This window comes from Pogona vitticeps, chromosome 2 (genome assembly GCF_051106095.1).
Source record: "Pogona vitticeps strain Pit_001003342236 chromosome 2, PviZW2.1, whole genome shotgun sequence".
NCBI lineage: Eukaryota > Metazoa > Chordata > Lepidosauria > Squamata > Agamidae > Pogona > Pogona vitticeps.
The window spans coordinates 310,332,687-310,345,018 of record NC_135784.1 but is presented as its reverse complement, the minus strand read 5'-3'; the positions used below and the strand labels follow the sequence as shown (position 1 = coordinate 310,345,018).

General features: G+C 45.4%; 1 protein-coding gene and 1 long non-coding RNA gene across 3 annotated transcripts in view; one reads left to right on the top strand and one right to left on the bottom strand.

Annotated features, from left to right (window-relative positions):
- The window catches only part of UBAP1 (ubiquitin associated protein 1), a 34,965-nt gene extending 28,730 nt beyond the window's left edge, over positions 1-6,235 (bottom strand). The window contains exon 1 of one of the 2 annotated variants that reach the window (XM_072993005.2): positions 6,048-6,235. The gene's annotated coding sequence lies outside the window, so the exon portion shown is untranslated. The remainder of the gene's footprint in view (positions 1-6,047) is intronic. The other variant, XM_020796435.3, reaches the window with a different exon arrangement.
- A 118-nt stretch (positions 6,236-6,353) lies between these two features.
- LOC144586268 (uncharacterized) lies at positions 6,354-9,246 on the top strand. Its single transcript, XR_013540999.1, has 2 exons — positions 6,354-7,570; positions 7,903-9,246. It is a non-coding gene; the product is annotated as an uncharacterized LOC144586268 (long non-coding RNA).
- The last annotated feature ends 3,086 nt before the right edge of the window (positions 9,247-12,332 follow it).

The following is a 12,332-nucleotide window of genomic DNA, read 5'->3' as shown; positions in this document are numbered from 1 at the left end:
TGCATGTGACCAGACATGCATCTTTGGCTTTGATTTAGAGAAACACTCTTAAGGGCTCCAGTGATCTTCCCTGCAAAAGCCAAGGCACCTGGTGGCATTCAGAAGCCAGGGAACAACTTTTTATGCTTAAAAAAATGTTTTTTTCTGCCCCAAGGGAAACCTAGGAATCTCTGCAGGATCACAGATAGGGCTTTGAGTACTGAACTTGCCTACCCTGGTCTAGCCACAATGATAAAAATCACATACAACTGTGCTCAAAAAGGCAACTATACAATAATTTCCCCTCTCGACTGGTTGCCTTTTGCATGACTGATGAAGCAACACATTTTACAACCACTCCCTAATGATCAGAAGGAGAGACTACAGGGTGGGAGGGCAGACAACTGTCCTTATGAAATCAGGTAAGCAAACAGGATTTAACTTTAATACTCGGACAACCAGCAACAGAGAAGAAAAGTACTGTACTTAACTGAGGAACTGACCAATAAAAGAATGGGAGGTTAAACATTAAACTGGGGTGGAAGAATGGTAAGATAATATGCAGAGCCGATGAGAATTTCAGTATTTCAGACCACAAACAGGATAAATGACGAGAACCAGGTCAGAGTGAAGAGATCTTCTAAGAGTATCCCAATCAAGCACCACAACGATTTAAGCCTGACTGTTGCTAACAAATCAATACAAGGAAGGCAGGATACTTACAAAGACAAGTGTAGGGCAATATAACACAAAATAATGCAACTGGGACAGAACTGTTCCTATGATTTCCACAGCCTGAGACATAAATGCAAGGTGACAGAGCATGAGAGACAAATGGGATCAGGAGAGTAATGCAGGTTGAAATGCTAATTGCAAATCTGTACCTTCACCTTGACCGTTAAATGGGAAGCAGAATTCAATTTATACCTCCTTGTAAAGCAATTAAATATACAACAGTCAACATACCATTCTATTAATATGGTGTAAGTACAGCTCCCTCACAGCAGGGGAAAATATGTGTGTGGGGGGGGGGATGTCCCAAACCTACCTAGTTAAAACTCTCTTTGTGAAAACCAGGCATTTTGAAAGATCTGTACAAAATCTGCAATACTTTAACCCTTCTCTCTTTGTAGTTGGAAATGGACAGGCAGGCCCAGAAAAGTCCTTACTCTGAGTACTTCATCAAACTGAAAGAAGATGCTAAGGATATTCAATATTTTCATGCTTAGAACAGAATCCCACAGGATTTTAGCTAATCTACGGGACCAGAAACCTGGGCTGAAGGCAACGTGGCTGCAGGATCTTTCATTGCTCAGTATGGGGCAATTCCAGGTCAACACTTTTTTCTCCATCCCAAAGTACAAGACTAAGATATATGTTTTTAAAAAGGAACCATTTTAACATCAAAGATGCGTATCTTAATGCAAAAGATCACTTCTCTCATTGGGCTTTCCATGACGATTTATGTTTCCCTTATTCTTATTGCTCTGTCCATCCTTTTACAGCCTAGCAGGAGGGTCAAAGCAAGACCCCTGTCACACAATAAAGCTAATCTCTAAACCTCTCTGCATTTTAAGCTGCAAATCCTCCCCAGAGGTCATTGCCAGTATTAACCAATCTAGCTTCCAATACTTATGTGGAAGCATAACCCTAAGATCTCGACAGAGCCCAAACTCAGCTCTCAGCCTGTCCAATTTCAGTTTACTGTTCTTCTCACACAGTCATTTCCTGTTTCCCATTACTGGGAGTCAGAGAGGTAAGGAATGTAGATGAGTAATCTATTCTAACCATTACCTAGCCTTTTTTGTCCCCATGGAGACGAAGAACAGGATCCCACAGATCAGACAGTCAATAGACCGCCTAGAGTGGTCTTAACCGACTAGATAGGCGGGATATAAATAAAATAAATAATAATAATAATACTATTCTGCCAAATGCAGGTACTGCCACAGGCTGATCTACAGTGGCAGCTCTCTCTACAGAAGATAGTCATAGCAGTATGTTAAAGTTTTTAATTGTCCCAAATTCTTCTCTACCTTGAGCAATCACTGCACATGATGCAATTTCTCTTTATTTGTCTAAAATGACTGTTTTAGACAAATCAAGGAAATCTTGTCTCACCTTAAGGACTAAGGGATAAGTTCAACTGATTAGTCTGAACTAGAGATGACTCATTGAAATTAATAAGACCTTTTAAGGCAAAACTGCTGCATAACTCACTGATTCAACATGTCTATTTTTTTTCCAGAAACACAGGCCACTTCTTAGGATGAATGAATTGTCACCCTGAGGCTGGCAGTTTTATATATTTGGGGCAGTGAGGTCAGAATGAAATGAAAAACAGTGGATGATAGAACACATTTTTCAGAAAGTTTCTTTCATGGAACACAGATGCTGTCATATAACACCACAGGTTTTTTTTAAAAGATCGTAGTCAATAAAAATACAAAGGCCCAAAGCCCTGGGATAACAAAACTGTCATGGAAACTGCAACTGGTGTAAATGTTGTTGGCAAACTGCTGTAAGTTAAGAAGCTAGTGAAGGAAATTTGGCGAACAACAATAAAGGCCCCTGCTATTTTCTTAACTTGTGCCAATTTGTCAACCTACCGAGTTATGCTGGTGTTCTTCAAGTGTCACAATAACACCCACATGAAATTGGGAGAACACTACTTGAAGTTATAGAAGAAACACCTTAAGCAAACCAAGGAAATGGCAATCTGTAGAGATAACCATGTGGCATGTGCACTACACTGATAAAGCCAAGGTAAAAAGTTACAGGCTCCCTCAATCCCTTTTGCATATTCATAACTGTTCAAAACTTGGATTTCTTCTACTTAACCACAGCACCCACTTGCTGCATTTTCTGTCCTTTCCCTGTTCAAGCATTCATCTGTGCAAACCTGTTTTCTGTTATCCTTGTTAGCAGTGGGGGTACAGAAAGCACCACAAAGATGAATATATAGCTTAGTGAGTATAAATCCCACTTTTAAGGTACATGACCAACCACTTAATCAATGTGGTTTTCCTGAATTATGTCAAAAATACATTTCTACTTCTATCTTTCTTATAAGCTCAAGAGCAATACTTAGGGGCTCATAGATAACACTTAAATAAAGCTTTCTTTCAGCATCAAGCCTTACACATCCCATTTTTAACACAATTATGCAAAAAAAAAATCAAGGAAAATCATCAGGACCTACTTTCAATCAAATGGGTTCAGCATTGACATGTTAAGGGTTCTTAAATGGAAGTGTCATTCCACAGCTGAACAAAGACAGCATTATCTTCTCCTTGCAAGGCCTGCTGTACAGATTCTTTCTTTCAAAAGCTGTCATAAGGCAGCAGACATTTGAAGCTGGAGAACATTCATAGTTGGAGTAATTTCATGTTGTTTCCCATGCCAACCCGAAAAAGGAAGCCAAAATACACTGCATTCCTCAAGCTTCTCACAGAAAATCAAACTGTGATAGCAGTGCGTAGTTTGTATTTCATGGTTTGGGAAAATCCACGTGTAGGAAATAAAACACAATTTCTCTGCCTGCCTGCTTACTATAGAACTGAACGTTCTCCAGGCCATGGACTGACTGCTGATGTCCCACAAGATGAGGCCTAAGTGCTAATTTTAGGCACTGAAGACTTTCACTTTCATCATACTCTAAACAACCACATTTTTCTATTAGTATCCCCACAGATCAGCCTTCCCAAATTCCAGAGGAACACATCTGGTGGCTGCCACAGACATTAATAGAGCAAAACAAAATGCTATTCCTTACCTCAGGACAACAAGAACAAAAAAGAAAGTACTAACTTTTTGTCTATCTAAAAAAGAAAAAGGTTCTGTATAACACAAAAGGATGTGGGAAGATCAAAACAAATACATCAAATAACCTAACTATGACTCAGTAAGAGGAAGTTTTCCTCAAATATTATTTCACAGTCTAATCCGTGAGTCCAGAGTTCCTCCTAATCATATCCCTAAAAACATGGCTAATACATGACACAAAGCCACAGTACAGTACAGCAATTCTTTCCTTAATCCATAGGAAGAGAGTGTCTGTTATGTGCTGTCAGAATAGCCTAATACGACCTAGGGTTTGAAGTCCAAAATGATTGGAAAATACTAGGATCAGTCCCACCACAATCCTGTGCACACTTACTTGGAAGTAAACCCCTCTGGATTCAAAGGGGACTCACTCTTCAGTGTGTGTGGGCTAGTGTTTTCGGCACACAGGGCTCTTCCCAACACAATGAAGAGATACAGCATTCTCCTTGCAGGACGAAAGATCAGCCACCCAACTCAGAACAAAAGTCATCCTGCCTTTCAGCTTGTTGTTGTTGTTAAGTCGTGTCCGACTCTTCGTGACCCCGTGGACCAGAGCAGGCCAGGCCCTCCTGTCTTCCACGGCCTCCCCGAGTTGGGTCAAATTCCTGTTGGTTGCTTTGATGACACTGTCAGTTTTTGTACAAGAACTCAAAGAGAGCAGCCATTAAGTCTAAAGTTGGCCTGGATAAGCTGTCAGCCCTCGACCTCACAAGGCTGTCATCAGGTTAGAACTATTTTCTACCTTTCAGGGTTGTTGTTCCATTCTCGATCTTTTTCTGGCCACAGGCATAAACACAAAACAAGACTAGCTGAATGAGGATTGCCTAAGTTGAATAACGAACCTTATCAGATGGTGTGGGAAGAACTATTCCCAGTCTGTGGCCCCCTTCGAATGATCCGGGGGGGGCAGAGGCCAAACGGCCCCCCTCAAGGATGGCTTAGCTTAGAACACTTTTCAGAGTTGGACACAAGCAAGACAAACAACAGCCTTCTGAAGGGGGAAAAAGATAACTCTGGCCATTCCTAGAGGGTCTGCCTGCCTCCTCACCCCTGACAGAAGCAATTCACCCAGTACAACCCTGCCAGGCGGGCCTTCATGATCCCTCTCAAGCCACGGCCCGGACACCCACACAACCACAGAATCACAGACCTGAACCCAAGAGGCACAGAGTTCGAACTCCCTCTTCCAAGGAAGGAGATTCATTTATAACAAATAAAAATCTAATAAAGAAATAAATAGTTAAGGCTTCCTTAAACGTGGGCCGAAGATAGTGGTTTTCTTCAGGCCACCGACCCAGGCTGTGGCAAATGGGAGAACTGCTGCAGGGGTACCACCACCACCACCACCACTGAGGGGGTGTCCTTACTTTTGGGGTCTCCGAGGCCACAACCCTCCCCATTGAAACAGCACGTTGGGCAAGCGTGGTCTCCTCTTGGATCTGACCAGGGATCCACGGATCTTGCCCTCCCCCCCCCCACGAGGGAAAAAGATTTACCTGAGGCTGAAAGTAAAGAGGGGGGGTGAGATCTTTATTTAAAATTCTTTCTTCAAAATATGTTTACGCTGGTGTGTTTTTTTCATGAAGAGCACCCCATTGGGGGGGAATGAGAGGGCGAGAATCTTGACTCCACCTTTTAAATAAAATGAAATAAAGCGAAACAGCCAGTCCCTGAGTCTCTCCCCCCCCCCCCCGCCGCTGGCATACTTGTTTCCCTCCTCTCTCTCTCTTTTTCTTTCACTTCAGCCTCAAGGAAGTCCTTCTCCCTCCTGGACATCCCGATTTTAAAAAAGAGGGAGCTCCGACCCCCAGGCCGGATCAGAGCCTTCCTTGGGGGGGTGGAAGAGAGTGAAGGGGGGGAGAGAGCTTTCCCGGCTCTGGGTTCAAGCGAGGGCCAGGAGAGAAAAGTGGGGCGTGGGGGTGGGGTGGATACAGGCCTTCCCTCCCAGCCCTTCCCCGCCCTGGACCCCTGACTGTTTTTTCTTTGGGGGGGAGGTGGGGGCGCCAGGCCAAAACAAGGGCTGCTCCCCACCCCTCTGAAGACGAAGAGCGCATGCGTGTGAACACGATCAACCCCCCCCCAAAAGGCTCCCTCAGGCTGTTGAGGGGCGAGTGGTCGCCGTGGTGGTCGCCCCTTCGCCCTTGCCCTACGGTCTGAGGGGCCCTCGCCGGCCGGCCTGCCTTCCTGCCTCTCCCTCCTTCCTTCCCTCCCGCCGCTTCCCTTCCTTCCCCCGGCTCACTCACCCGCTGGCGGAGGCCGCCCCGCTTCTCTCGCCTCCGCTGCTGCTGCTCCTCCGCCTCGCCTCGGCCTCTCCCGGCTACAAATCCCGGCCGCCGCCGGCCTTGACGCCAAGCCTCCGCTCCCCTCCGGACCCGCCTCGGCGATGGGGCGACGCCATCTTGTCTCCCTGCCTCTCACACCCCTCCCTCCCTCCTCCCTCCTCCGTCCCTCGTCGTCCGCCGGCGACGTCTGCGTCACGACGCCGGTCACGTGCACGCCGGAGGAGGAGGAGGGCGCTGGGAGGCTGTGTACACAGAGGCTGGTCGCGGAGGGGAGAAGCACCAAGAGGGTCGGGCGAAAGGTTGAGAAGGAGCACGTCCGGATTCCCATGGACGGTGAGTGGCCGCTTGAGTGGGCAGAGCCACGGTGCAAAGAGTTGCAGCGAGGAAGAGGAGGTGAACTTCCGGTGCCCTTCTGTGTTTTCTAACGAGGGTAAAAAAATCAGCAGCTGAGATGCGCCACAGACAATGCACAAAAATCAAGGTTTTGGATTTGAAAGGGATTTTTAAAATTCAGATGTTTTTTTTTTTCATATGGTTTATTTATAAAAAATCCTGTGAAACAGTTCTGATTCAAAACGTTCTGTAGCTCACTGTGGAACAAGAATGATTAATTATCACGATCTATTAGAAAGCTATAACTAGTTTATCATAGGACCACAAAAACCGTTTTGTCAATTGGGTCCCATGGTTCTATCAGCTTCTTATCAATTATGTAGGTTAATCTTTTTTGGGCTCCATGATCACTGCAGAGGGAGACAGCAGCCACGAGATTAAAAGACGCCTACTTCTTGGGAGGAAAGCGATGACAAACCTTGACAGCATCTTTAAAAGCAGAGACATCACCTTGCCGACAAAGGTCCGCATAGTCAAAGCTACAGTTTTTCCAGTAGCAATGTATGGAAGTGAGAGCTGGACCATAAAGAAGACTGACTGCCGAAGAATTGATGCTTTTGAATTTTGGTGGTGGAGGAGGCTCTTGAGAGTCCCCTGGACTGCAAAGAGAACAAACCTATCAGTTCTGAAGGAAATCGACCCTGAGTGCTCACTGGAAGGACAGATCCTGAAGCTGAGGCTCCCAATGCTTTGGCCATCTCATGAGAAGACTCCCTGGAAAAGACCCTGATGTTGGGAAAGTGTGAAGGCCAGAGGAGAAGGGGACGACAGAGGATGAGATGGTTGGACAGTGTCATCGAAGCAACCAACATGAATTTGACCCAGCTCCGGGAGGCCATGGAAGACAGGAGGGCCTGGCATGCTCTGTTCCATGGGGTCATTAAGAGTCGGACACGACTGAACGACTAAACAAAATTCTCATTGGGTCAGAACTTGCCTGGAGTCCTGTGTCCAGTGCTGGGCACCCACAGTGTAAGGAGGAGACCAGCAAGCTAGAACACATCCAGAGGAGGGCAACCAAGATGGCAGGCCCCTATGAGGAACTGTGAAGGAGTCGGAGGCCTTCTGCCTGGATAAGAGAAGTCTGAAAGGTGATAGGGAAACCACTGGCTTAGGTCTCTGGCTGCAAAGCTAGTTGGGAGTTCGATTCTCCACTGGGCCTCCCTGACAAGGGCTGGATTTGATGGTCCATCGGGTCCCTTGCAATGCTACCGTTCCAAGATGGTTAGGTGGTTGGATAGCTCCGTGTTTTAGGCATCTGCCTACGGAGCCAGAGGTTGGGAGTTTGTCTCCCCTGCGTGCCTCCTTGAGAGGGGCTGGACCTGATGGTCCATCAGGTCCCTTACAGTCTGCAGTTCAGAGGTGGTGGTGGTGGTGATTATATCTGAAGATAATACAGAAAGCTTGTTTTCCGCCGTTTCAGAGAGCAGTACCTGAAATAATTCAAATGACAAGGAAGAGGATTCCAACTGAATATAAAAAAGAACTTCTTGACAGTGGGTTTCCAACGTTTGACAATGGAAGCGTCTGGTGTACGTGTGTCATCATTTTGCCAACAATATCCCTCTCCTGTTTAGACAGGGAAACAGGTCAACTTAAGTACAAGAAAATGACTGATACAGATTTAGGGGAATAAATCTGGATTTTGTTGTCTATAGATTTGAAAATACACTGTATATATATTTGTAGCTTTGTCTTATAGGATCTGAAATAATTCCAGAGGAATTTAGTTTATCCCCAGGCATTTTCAGCTTAAAGTAAGTTGGGTGCCAGGAAATGCTGGCATTCAGACCACGGAAAAGGTTGGCACTTGGAATAAGCAACTCTGGGCTAGACAGCAGTAGACGGTATGACTCACATCTCTTCCTTTGGAGGTGTGACATCACACTTGTTTCAAAAGTGGGATTGTACCAGCATACAATTCTGATTAAAGTTGATCGGACTCCTGTCGGGCATGCCCCCAGTTCTTTCTCTGTTTGCCCGTTGCAACCGTGGTGGTTTGGCATAATGTTTGATTATATGCTTCTCCCTTCAATCTGAGCAGGATAGTGTTAGTTAAACCCCTTTTTTTCAATAAATAAATAAAAAATATTCAATAAATGCTGTGCTGCTGCTATCTATCTCCAGGAAGTGGCCTAAGGAAGATGGGCCGGGGATTTACCTAAGGGCAAGAGCGCTGGGCCCTGTTTTGACAGTGGTGACCAGACTGATCCTCTGTCCTGTCATGGCAGCTCCATGTGGTAGCTGGGAAGGGTGTTGGAACATGCTGGGGGGCTGATGCAGGTTGTTGGAGGTGTATTTGTGAATTAATCAACTGCTTATGCTTTGTAGTTTAGTTTTGGGGGGGTATAAGAGTTTTACATGGATTTTGAATTACATCACACTCTGGTGCCCCAACCCCAGCGTCGTTGAAGGAGAAATTATATATTGTATATTGATGTTGCAATTGTATAGTGATTTTTTAACAGATGTGGTAGAATTTAGCAGCCATTCTATTCCTGGCTCCAGTGGTGGCTAATGTAAGTAGAATTACATTGTCAGATCGTGTGTTACGCCACCTGGAGCAGAGGTGAGCCACATGGGGTCACCAGCAACCTAAATGGGGCTCCAGCATGTCCTTCCCATTGTATTTGTTTTAAAGTTAACTTTAAAAACAAAACCCTTGCATTTTCAAATAGTGTGGGAAGCAATTTTGCCATGTTGGAGCATTTCCACCCCCTCAGCGTTAGCAGTTTTAAAAAAAACTTTCCAGTTTAAATCAAAACTTTTTTTAAAAAAAGAACAGTTTGTGGTAGATTAGAAGCAGGTGTAACCCTCCAGATGTGCTTGTGTGAGTGTGATCCTTTAACTTTGGAGGTTGCCTCTCCCTGATCGAAGTATATACTTCTATATTAAGTAGAGATTTGGTACACACGTGCACAATTGGCACAGATTGAGGAGTAAAATATAGGGCAGTACATTAAGGACTGACGTATAATTTGTTGGCTGTGGCTTGCTTCTGGTGTATTAATTTATGACCTAGAACAGACATGTTTTGTTTGTTTTAATGTTCAAAGTGCAAGGCAGGATTGATGTAGGATATTTTTAAAAAGTTCTGTGGGAATGCGTAAGTATGCCCTCCTCTGTCATAGCCAAACATGTAACCCCTGATTCCCTGCATGTTTTGTCAGAGGCTTGGAATTCAGGGTCACGGGATGGGGTGTCAGCCACGGTGGGAAACAGGGTGTGTGTCATGGAGGGCTAAACAAACCTTTGCTCCCTGACTGTGCAGGAGTCTTCTTAAGGTTATAAACCAAACTTTTCAGGAATTCCCAGAGAGGGTAATGAGACCGAGTGACCACTGCTTCGAAAGACATGGCTAACCCCACCATCCCTCTCTTGCTCCACGTCCTTCACGATTTATAAATTTCCCCTCTGAGCCAAGCTTGCTAAATAGGGTGGACAGGTGCAAACGAGGGCAGGGCATCCCATCCCAACAGGGCAATGGACAGGTGTGGTTTCCATCCCTTGGTACACCTGCTGACATTCTCTCTTATTGGTATATGAGCTTTGTTTTGCCTTTGAGTTGGCCACCAACCCAACACAAAATGGCTCATTTTGTGTTCACTGCCTCCTCTTGTACCTCTCCGCACAGCATTTGAGAGCCTCAGCCGAGACCTACGACATATCCCAGCATCCTTGGAAGCACAATCGCTGGGTCCTCAAGGTGTGGGGCTTCAATAGCAGCACCCTGATTGTGAAGGGCCCTCCCATGAAGAACCTGACTGGGATCTTTTGTCTGTTTCACTTCTGACACACAGCTGGACGGTTTGAAAGAGCCTTTGAGTCTCTCTACAATTGATTAAAAAACACAACAATTCATCATCAGCTTCTGGATTATGTTTCACAGCTTTTAATAAATGTTTTTGATTATTTTAATCTGCCGTAAATTGCTTTGGGAGCCCTTGTGGGCAGAATGACAGAGACAGAAATGCTTTAAGCTAATAATAGTAAGAGATCTTGCTCAATCTACATTTTTCTTTGGTTAGTTTCCAAAACAAAACTAAACAAACCACCTTATTTATTTGTTTGTTTATTTTGTAATGATGGTCAGTGGTCTCCCAGCTTTTGAAATCTCCAGGTGTTTTTTTTTGGGGGGGAGGGAAGCTGCAAAGAGTAAGGAGGTTTTTAATAGCTGGTGTATAAAAAAGTCTGCATCGCAAGAGTCTTAAGAGGAAAAGGTGCAGGAGCGACTTAAAGAGATTACCGTCTGCTCTGCGCTTGGCCAGGTCTTACATTATGTGACACATAGCAGGCGAAAATAGGTCACCTGGCAGTTCTGCATTTGAGTATTTTCTGCTTTTCTCCTCTTAGACATTAATGGGATAGCATAAAGATTTTAACAGTCCTGGGGGGGGGCTTTTTCCCCTTTGTAACCCTGAGATGGACATAGAGGAATTGACCCTGAAAGCTTGCACAAAACTTTGTGCTTTTTAAAAGTTGGAGGAATAAAGGTATCTGGAGGTCATTAATGGTTTGGGTCGCCCTAACTCAGAAAATGACTTAATACAACAAAATAATAAAATGTATCTGATGGCAGAAAGTGAGGAGGAATTAAAGATACTCTTAATGAGGGTGAAAGAGGAGAGAGCAAAAATGGTCTGAAGATCAACATTAAAAAAAAAGATGATGGTCACTGGTCCCATCACCTCCTGGCAAATAGAAGGGGAAGATATGGAGGCAGTGACAGATTTCACTTTCTTGGGCTCCATGATCACTGTAGATGGTGGCAGCAGCCACGAAATTAAAAGACACCTGCTTCTTGGGAGGAAAGCAATGAGAAACCTAGACAGCGTCCTAAAAAGCAGAGACATCACCTTGCCAACAAAAGTACGCATAGTCAAAGCTATGGTTTTTCCAGTAGCGATGTATGGAAGTGAGAGCTGGACCATAAAGAAGGCTGACCATCGAAGAATTGATGCTTTTGAACTGTGGTGCTGGAGGAGACTCTTGAGAGTCCCCTGGACTGCAAGGAGAACAAACCTATCAGTTCTGAAGGAAATCGACCCTGAGTGCTCACTGGAAGAACAGACCCTGAAGCTGAAGCTCCAATACTTTGGCCATCTCATGAGAAGAGAAGACTCTCTGGAAAAGACCTTAATGTTGGGAAAGTGTGACGGCAAGAGGAGAAGGGGACGAGAGAGGAGGAGATGGTTGGACAGGGTCATCGAAGCGACCAACATGAATTTGACCCAACTCTGGGAGGCAGTGGAAGGCAGGAGGGCCTGGTGTGCTCTGGTCTATGGGGTCACGAAGAGTCGGACACGACTTAACAACGACACAACAAAAAATAAAATGTAGTAACATTTGTAGTAACAAAAAAACCCTACTTTAACTGTATGGAAGTTAAAGTGCCATCAATGCAATAAGACGTCGTACAGCAGCTACGTCTAATGAAGTGCGTGATTCCTACGTTTTTAAAAACATGATTGTTTCAAAATGGAGCCAAACACCTATTCCTTAGCTCTATTCTTGAATGTCAACTTGGAATAAAGCCATCCAGGCGGCTGCTTTGTTTAGACGGACGGAGGCCGTCGTTCACCACATGCCCAAAAGGGGGCTCCATAACCACGATCACGAAACGTCCTCGCGTCGCGCCTGGGCCAATGAGCGGCCGAGGGGCGTCTCCCTCTCGCCTCTTTCGGTTGCTTAGTGACCTTCCAGGGCGGAAGGCCGGTCCCGAGCAGTCTCCGGGAGGCGGGCCCTCGTTGCTCAGCGACGGCTGTTGCGCAGGGCCTTTCGTCTGCGTGCGTGAAGCGCCCAGAGGGGGCTGCCGTAAAGCGGAGCTGCCGTAAAGCATTTTCCCCCCTCCGT